This window comes from Scylla paramamosain, chromosome 32 (assembly GCF_035594125.1).
Source record: "Scylla paramamosain isolate STU-SP2022 chromosome 32, ASM3559412v1, whole genome shotgun sequence".
In the NCBI taxonomy this organism is placed as follows: domain Eukaryota; kingdom Metazoa; phylum Arthropoda; class Malacostraca; order Decapoda; family Portunidae; genus Scylla; species Scylla paramamosain.
In genome coordinates, this window is record NC_087182.1 from 15811630 (window position 1) to 15821096 (window position 9467).

The following is a 9467-nucleotide window of genomic DNA, read 5'->3' on the forward strand; positions in this document are numbered from 1 at the left end:
TACAAAGAAGATTCATCCTTATGAAACAATGTATTATTAATATTAACAGTAATAATAATAATAATAATAATAATAATAATAATAATAATAATAATAATAATAATATTATTATTATTATTATTATTATTATTATTATTATTATTATTATTATTATTATTATTATTATTATTATTATTATCATTATTGTTATAATCATTATTATTCTTATAATTTGTGTGTTATTACAGAATTAGATATATCTTTCTACCCAAAAAAACTCAAGTTTTCTCTGCCAAAGCAAGACAGGTGTCGTTCTGTACGAGTACATTTATTTCGTCTCTTAATGCGTCAAACCTCGTCATGAAATGGCTAGTTTTATCATTTGGGTCAAAGTGACCACGTATGTTCACGACAACTATACGTGGCAGGTTTGACTTATTGAATTAATTATTCATTTATATATTCATTCATTCATTCATTCACTGAGTTATGGTGCAGCAACAAAGAGATCACATGGCTGCGGCCAACGTTAAAGGAAACTACTACCTCTCTCACTGAGAAAGCCACGCCCCTGAATCGAACCTCCAGCCTTTAGACTTGCAGTCAATGCCTGTAGTCACCTCAGAGCCACCCGGTATGTGGGGGCACCCAATTAATTCTTCAATGACGCGATACATCAGTGTTCGAAAGTGTCATACTGATAGCAGGCCGATAAGCGATAAAGGAACACTGCGTAAGGTACATAGGGGCGAGAGGAGAAAGAAAAATCTATATTGAAGAGGCGAGAGGAGAAAGAAAAATCTATATTGAAGATAAAACACAAAAGAATACATAAGTATGTGCGTATTGTCCCTCACTTGATAAACACCTTTTGTATTTATTGAACCTGTGTACTCGCAGGTAGCCAAGTGTTTGTCGTTTGAGTGCACAAAACAGTATCGCCCCTCCGTCGAAAAAACAAAATCTAAAGTAAATATAGAGAAGAAAAGATACGTTAGCCTAATTCGGGCGTGGAATACAGCAACTATACCAAAGACAGTATATCCTTTTACACATAACATAAAATCTATACAGAACAAAAAACGCACACAACAATGCATTAGACTAAGTGTAGATGTGTTGTACCATAATTGATTAACATTCTTCTCCTTTCAGCTCCATCAGATAACAGTATTTACCCAATGCCTTCAGAACAACGTGTCCTTATAAAGTTGTGTGTGTGTCACTCCCTATAGATCAATCTAAGCAGGAATGCGGAGCGGAATGTTGTCCCACACTATTTCTTTCACCTACCCTAGAGAATGATAAAATTTACCTAACCTATTCTGGCCACTATTTTTTTTTTTTTTTTTAATGATGAAGTAAAAAAAAAAAGACAATATAGATTTGTGATATGTTATGTGTAAAACAAACATCCTCCCATAACTGACAAGCGTCCTTTTCCGTTTACCTTTCCTTTTTATTTAAGCATTTGTCTCCCCGAAAATGTGCGTAGAAAAGCCATTCTTTCATAACTGACAAACATCCGCTGGCGTTTAGAATCTAGAAGCGAGTGGATGTTTGTCATCTAAAGTTTAAATAACAACATTGTTTATATAACCTATTAAAAAACACAGTGTACTTCTTTTGTATCAAAGGGCTTGTCATACCGAAAAGACAATATTGGCTACCATTAGACTATCCAGAAGTGTAGAAGAAGCATTCTCCCATAACTGACAAAAAACATTTTCCGTTCATCTTTATATAATCATGATATCTATGTAAACTATTCAAAACACGGTGTACTATTTTTGAATTCAAGTGTTTGTTGCATCGAAAAGACGGAACACACTGCAGGAGTGTAAAAACCAGCATTGCCCCATACCCAATGAACACACTTTTCACCTCCTCCATAGAATAGGAATTTATCTAACCCTAACTCATTCAGAACACCGTTTACTCATATAGTCAAGTTTTTGTCGCATTAACAGACTCTCATCCCTCACTTTCGCGCCACAGGGCCTTGGAAACATACGGTTCTTGTTTTATTGCACGTAGAATAATTGCACCTCAGAACGCCGCGCACTCGTACCACTAAGTGTTTGCTGCACCGCCACCCTCCTCAAGTCCACAGAAGCACTTTTTTTTTTCCTCCCTTACGCAGCCTTTCCGAAGCCCGCATATCTGTTTGTTCAAGTGTTTGTCGGACCAAGACAGTGTCGCCCCGTACATTTACTCGTTAAAATTCATCTACTATGTCTGGAGGAGAGAGAGAGAGAGAGAGAGAGAGAGAGAGAGAGAGAGAGAGAGAGAGAGAGAGACGCCCATGAAAACATATTCTTTGTTTATTTTCTGTCGCGGTAGTTTATCATCATTAGTGAGGCTGATGGAGTAATGGGGCCACGTGGGACGCAAGGAGAACCTCATCACCCCTATCTTCATCCATCACCGTTATTATCCACTACAAGCATCTTATGTTCTGACGCGTAAAATAAATAAGTAAATAAATAAATAAAATAAAATAAACAAAAAATAAATAAATAAATATATACACTTTTTTTCAACCCTTTCTGTTTCATATCTTACTCTTCGCCGAGGCATCTACGAGGGATCAATATATTATAAAGTCCCTATCTAGATGGCCGTGGACTGAACTCATGAGCTTAAATTGTGTCATGCGAACTTCATTTCCTTCACTACAATTAATTTCTAAGACAGAACACACTGGCATCACTACAAACTGTCTGCTGTTTAGATGCCACGCGCAACAGTAAGAAAGAGATGTTGACTGAATTCATTCTTCTCCATTATTTCTTTCATGCGAGTCTTGACACCTTTACTAGTTAACCTCTATGAGATATAACCACACTGATATTTGTTGAGGCTTCTCTATATGGACACCGCAGACGTTCGGATATACGCTTAAAGAAATACTGGCTGCATGAAACGTAACTTGCTTTCCCCTGTCACCTCCGTCGTGATGTTGCCAGTCGTTGCGCCACTTCTTTCTTGCAACTCAATTATGTACTACCTTGTTCCTTCACTTCCCTCCTCCTCTGCGTGCAAGTTATTTCTCACTATTATCATTATTTTTTTTTATGCCTTCCGATATTATTGTACTTGATTAAAGAGGATTTTTTCTATCATCGCACACTTTGTATTTCGTTTTTTTTTTTTTTTATCAGCCTGTGCCGTCCGTCCTTAAGTAACCTACGTATAATTAAACGAGAGTTGTGTGTGTGTGTGTGTGTGTGTGTGTGTGTGTGTGTGTGTGTGTGTGTGTGTGTGTGTGTGTGTGATTCACCACGGTCTTGGGGATCACGTGCTGGACTCGTGTCCCTCCCGAAAAGAATTCAGAACCCAAGACAGCCTGATTTATGGGTGTGGACAAGACCTTTCAAACACCATTTACCAAATGCTGGGCGTGTCTACTGTAATACCAGCAAAGAGCATGGCGTGTTGAGGCCCAGTCCAGCACCACCAAATCAAACAACTTGGCACGAACATTTTCATAATACAATGGAAAAATAGCACTTTTGGAGACGTAAATAATTTAAAAGCTCGTCTAATGCCCTGGCCGGCTTATGCAGCCCAAATGGAATAATGATAATGAAAGGGTGGGACAGAATTAGTATGTTACTGACTTTGAATCTATGAAAAAGAAAAAAAGAAAAAAATGTTGAAGACGTAAATAACTTGTAAGAGATGAGTATTAAACTGCCTGAACAGGATTTATATTTCATCACATCTGAATGAATAGAAAACAAATATTAGAAAAACGTGAATAACTAGTATGAGATGAGTATTCCCCTATCTGGCCTGCAAACAACTCGTAATGAAATAATGATAAGAGTATAAGAGAGAGAATTAGTATCTCATCAGCTTGAATCCTCACAAGTGGCTGCTGGAGTGGCGTGTGGATCAGATCATCAAGTGAACCTTTATCCTGCAATCAGCAAGGAACAATCACCTGTACAAGTCTGAACAAGAGCCACATCTTTTTCACACGACGAGTTACTCCGGGAAATGTGTTGCTTCATAATAGAACTTCTGTATCTTCTAAGGCTGTGTGTTAGTGATGGTGGGCGAATGTTGTGGTGAGGTGGTGCTGGCTCGGCGGTCTTTTGCTCCTCTTGAAGCCTTGCTATGATCCACAGGGACATATTTTACTCTGACTCAAGCGTTTTTGCCGGGACTGAAACTATTTGCATACGTGTGCTTGCGATTCTACTTATCTCCTTTCACAAGACTCCAAGACGCTGTATACAAACCAATGTATCGCGATATATGGCTAAACTCTCCTTTCCTTAACCATTTAGAAAGGCACCTTTAGTCCTGCTGTGGAATTACAATAAAGTATAACTAATGTTGATGATAATGCGAGATCAGAATGTGATTTTCTACCCGTTTTTTTTCAGATAATGGCTCTGTAGCGGCATTGTATATAGTATTGACTAATGTTGATGGTAATACGAGGTCAGAATGTGATTTTGTTTTCTTTCTCTCTCTCTCTCTCTCTCTCTCTCTCTCTCTCTCTCTCTCTCTCTCTCTCTCTCTCTCTCTCTCTCTCTCTCTCTCTCTCTCTCTCTCTCTCTCCGAATTTTAGTATTCCTGTTGGTGTCCTTCATGTCGCTGATCCTCACCAGTCTTCACCAGTGATCTGCTTTTCACGCGTGTCCCACTCGCACCTTTCCCTCTGGCTATGTTTTGTGCAATCCTTTCTTCCTTGGTTTACTTCATCCCCTTCTTTCATTCATATGCAGATCCATCATCCCTTAGGTCATACACTGCTCACTTCTCTTGATGTGCCCGTGCTAAGTGAACACGGCCTATGTTAAAAGGAGCTACGATGCTTCCTCATTATTTTTTATCTTGAGCCTCGCACCAGTCACCAATCACCACTTCAACGATTTCCTAGCTTGAAACAGAATATATCTTACGGACTTGGGAAAATATTATATCCTAACATTAATAACAGTGAGGTAAAAACAGACCGAAAGGTTAAGATGAATCCAAAACGTGATGCAAAGAAAACGTTTGATGATGAGCAGAACCAGTGTTATACATATATAATCGTAAATACAACTTTAAGTCCTGCTGATTCAGATTTTCATTATAAATAGTGTATTATATTTACATTCATAATACTTGTTGGTGTGTCGATGCCGTTTGAAAGGACAGACGCGGGAGGCACAGAAGCTGCACGGAGGGACCTGCCGTACCTACACACTACATGGTAGACACCTGTCACCGTGCAGCTATCGCGACCTAACAACGGTTATTATTCAGTGACATTACAAAACACAAAACCTTTTTCAAGTGCCTAGAAAAAAAAAAAATGTTGCACTGGACATCTTCCTTGAAATATAGTAGAGACGTATCACCAGCAATTAGTTTTCTCGACCATGCTACTGTGAGGTTTCCGACACACGATTGGTTTCCGGTACACCTAATAAAGATAAACGACTTTATACAGCGCCTTATTCTTTTTAAAGTATTCCAGTTCTTGCCGATCGTGGCTAAGTATCCTGATTTTTAGTTATAATTTAATTACATTACCTTTTTTTTAATGTTTCTCGTATCTTAATACTTTGGTGGAACTGTGCTCTGTGTGATTCTTGACTTACATCAGCACAGCACAGACAGTGATGATGAGCGGGGAGGCCACATGACGCGGGCATGTGGGTGAAGGGAGAGGGTGGAAAGGGTAACGCCAGTGCGATTAAGGATACAAAGCGTTCTCGAGAGTGGAACGCACACACACACACACACACACACCACACACACACACACACACACCACACACACACACACAGGGAAGAGACTAGATGGGACACCGTTGCTGTGGAGTGTAGAGTGTTGAGTGAATGCTGAATGAATGAAGTCCTGGATAAATATGAGAAGAGTACCACACCTTGGCTGGCCCGCTTCGCACCACCCCGCCGCCCCTCGCCTCGCCCTGCCTGCGCCACGTTACGTCTCTGACTCAGATCGGGCGCGCATTAGAGCGAGGGCAATAAATGTACAACCGCAGCATAGAGCAACACGACAGAAACACATGTATCATTATTTAGAATTCAAACGTGTACATTGGCACGCATAACAGCATTAGACGAAGCGTGTTCATGTTAACTGTTGGCATGTCAGTTGTAATGTCATGAGAATAACCGTAGACGATTTTACTGAACTGGCATTGAGGTTTTCAGGGACGTTTGCATGATCACTGGGCTTAACAACGATTCTGTACCATCAGCCTGAAAAACACCCATGAAAAACCGACAAATTATCTGTTTTAACCTTGAAAATAGTCCATATGAGAAACCAACGCGTTCCAGGATATCTATGGTTCTGGTATCTATGAATGGTGTCTCCCGAAATGGTACTCTAAACAACATTGTAAAAGCCATGGCAGTCAAAGATCAAAAGATGCTTATTCTGGTTGTTACTTCCCAGCATAAAGCAAACCGGCGTTTGTACGTTTCCTGTACTCGTAAGACAGTTACTCATTGTCAGATATCGTGATGCCGTCCACTCAAGAGTTGACAAGTGCTGTCCGCAGTAAAAGAGTACACAACCTGAAGGAATTTTTTAATCTTGCAACAGAGAATTCGGTAGTAATGCAAATTCGCCGCGTGTCATCTTCATTCAGTCCCACTAACGCCTCCACCCTAATCTTTATCTCCCCACAAATGTGTCATTGTAATGTCATCTCTGCTATCACTTTCTTGAACTCAGAATCTCTGTTGCAGCCTGAACGAAGGTATTCTTAGATACCGCGACAACCATGGGATGGTTAGCTGTCATTGTTATGCATTCATCACATCTTTCCTGTCCTCCTCTGCCTTGCTCTTCTCTGCTGCTTTCTCGTGCCTTACCCTATCCTGCACTGCCATGCCTGCCTCATATTGTGCTAGTCTTTCTTGTCCTGCCTTGTCCTGACATATGTTTGCCCTATGTTGCCTTGCCAAACAGTATCCAGCTTTGCCCTGCCCTCATCTATACTTGTCTTCCCCTCCCCTGCCTCCCGTATCTTGTTTTGCCCTGCCCTGCCCTGTATTTGTTTTCCCTTACCCTGCCCTAGCTCTGTCCTTTGCCCTGCCTAGCCTTTCACATCTTTCCTGCCCCGTCGTGTATTTTCTCATAGCATCTACCTACTGTAATCATATGCAATCCATATTACGTACCAGTCTGTTGTGTATGGCAATGCATCTATACCCAGCACTATTCCCTCCATATTGCTGCATTTTGAGCCCCTATTGTGAATTTTGCTCGTCTTTCGCTATTTTTTATTTTTTTTTATCTGCCATAAGAAATTATAAAAAGTTATGTTGAATGTATTTCTGTAAATAATTCATTCTACCTTACCGATGCCTATGTCCGCCATGTTCCTTATATATATATATATATATATATATATATATATATATATATATATATATATATATATATATATATATATATATATATATATATATATATATATATACAGCAATACGTAAATCCATCAGTCAGTCACTCGTTTGTCTGTTGTATTCATATATGTACCGTAGACGAAGACTATTGATAGAAGACGCCGACTACCCTGCCTGTTGACTGACACAGGGACGCATGGGTGAGTGTGCCTGTTGGTTAGCGCGCTCTGTCAAGTCCTCGCGAATGTTCGCCACAGGAACTGACTCACGCCGCTGCCTGACCCGACCAGAGAGGATAATGGAGTAGTGATTTATTCTGACATACGGTACCAGTACATTACAACGAAATTACACACACACACACACACTTAGTGAAGGAATTTGTGAACGCGTATGGTTTCTTTTTTTAGATATGTAATAATGTGTGTGTATGTGTGTGTGTGTGTGTGTGTAAACAGTACCACCATGGAAACAGTACCACTAACGAGAAAGCAGGAAGCGGAGTTGGAAGTACCGGAATTGAAGATGTTGCGATCTTGAAGTGATGAGGAAGGATAAAATCAGAAATTACATCAGAGGAACAACACACGTACGTCGGTTTGGGGACAAAGCAAGGGAGGCTAGGCTGAGGTGGTTTGGACATGTCAGGAGGAGTGACGAGGGGTATGTGGGGAGGAGGCTGCTGGACATAGATCTACCTGGCAGGAGGAAGAGGGAGACCAAAGAGAAGGTTTATGGATGCTGTGAAGGGAGACATGCAAGCGGTGGGCATGACAGAGGAAGGCGCAGAAGATCGAGCGCATTGGAGAAGAGTGATCCGCTGTGGCGACCCCTGAATGGGAGCAGCCGAAAGAAGACTGTGTGTGTGTGTGTGTGTGTGATTCACTTACGGTCGTCCGCTGGTCACCCAGCCAACCGATCTCCCACGGAAAGAGCTCAGAGCTCATAGTGACCGATCTTTGGGTAGGGCTAAGACCACTCACACACCTCACACCGGGTTACATCCCGTATCTACTTGCTGCCAGGTGAACTGGGGCTACACATTAATAGGCTCGCCTATTTGCCTCGCCTCGTGTATGTGTGTAACACACACACACACACACACATCTGTAACAAGATCTCAAAGGAGTCAGCACTCACTGGTTTTGTGTTGCCTCACCTGTTAAGGCACCTCCTACTCTCGCGACACCCAGTGCATATTAAAGACTCACACATGTACGTACGTAAGTATCTAGGATGACACACTTGTTTAATGTAATGAATTAACTTAAGCTACTCGTCACTACTACTACTACTACTATTACTACTACTACTACTATCTCTCTCCCCAATTAATTAATCTTTACAGTCAACTCTGCAATATTTGCTAGTCACCTTTCTGCTGCAGTGACGAAATAAGTTATAGTCATACCTCATGTAGACCTTACAAGCACACCAAGCCTCTTATGTTCTCAAAACTGGTGTGTCGCCTACAAAAACACTCTGTAATGACTTTTTTTTTTTTTTTTCATTGTGCTCTTCAGAAACTTTATCCTTCAAAACTATAGTGTCATCATTTCTCCTGTTTGCATTGTTACAGGATTGAATTAATCCTTTAATGCTTTTCTTTTTAAGCATGTTCTGATAATGTATTCCACTGGGTGTATTTGTGTTACTTACCCATGTATTGATTTATAATGTTTGCGCACATCTTAAGAAACTACCCCTATCACTTACCTTCCCTATTAAACCAGGCAGAATCATGCTGTCTACACTTTTTTTTTTTTTTTTTTAATCTTAAAGATTTGTCATGTAATTGTTTTATTTTCATGATAAAGTTTGTCTATAAAAATTTACATTGTTGGAAAAAAAATAAATAATTATATGTACATAAATGTGCTATGTAAAAATATTACATGGTTGTACAATGTGAAAATGTTACATGGATGTACAATGTAAAAACAAAAATGTTACATGGTAAATACAAAACAGTGTACCAAGTTGTGAAACAGTAGTAGCATGTGTATAGTACTTTGGTTTACTGATCCTACTGTCCTCTCTACAACAGAATTTAATCAAAATAGTGATGAACTATGAATATGTACAAAAGAAACAACA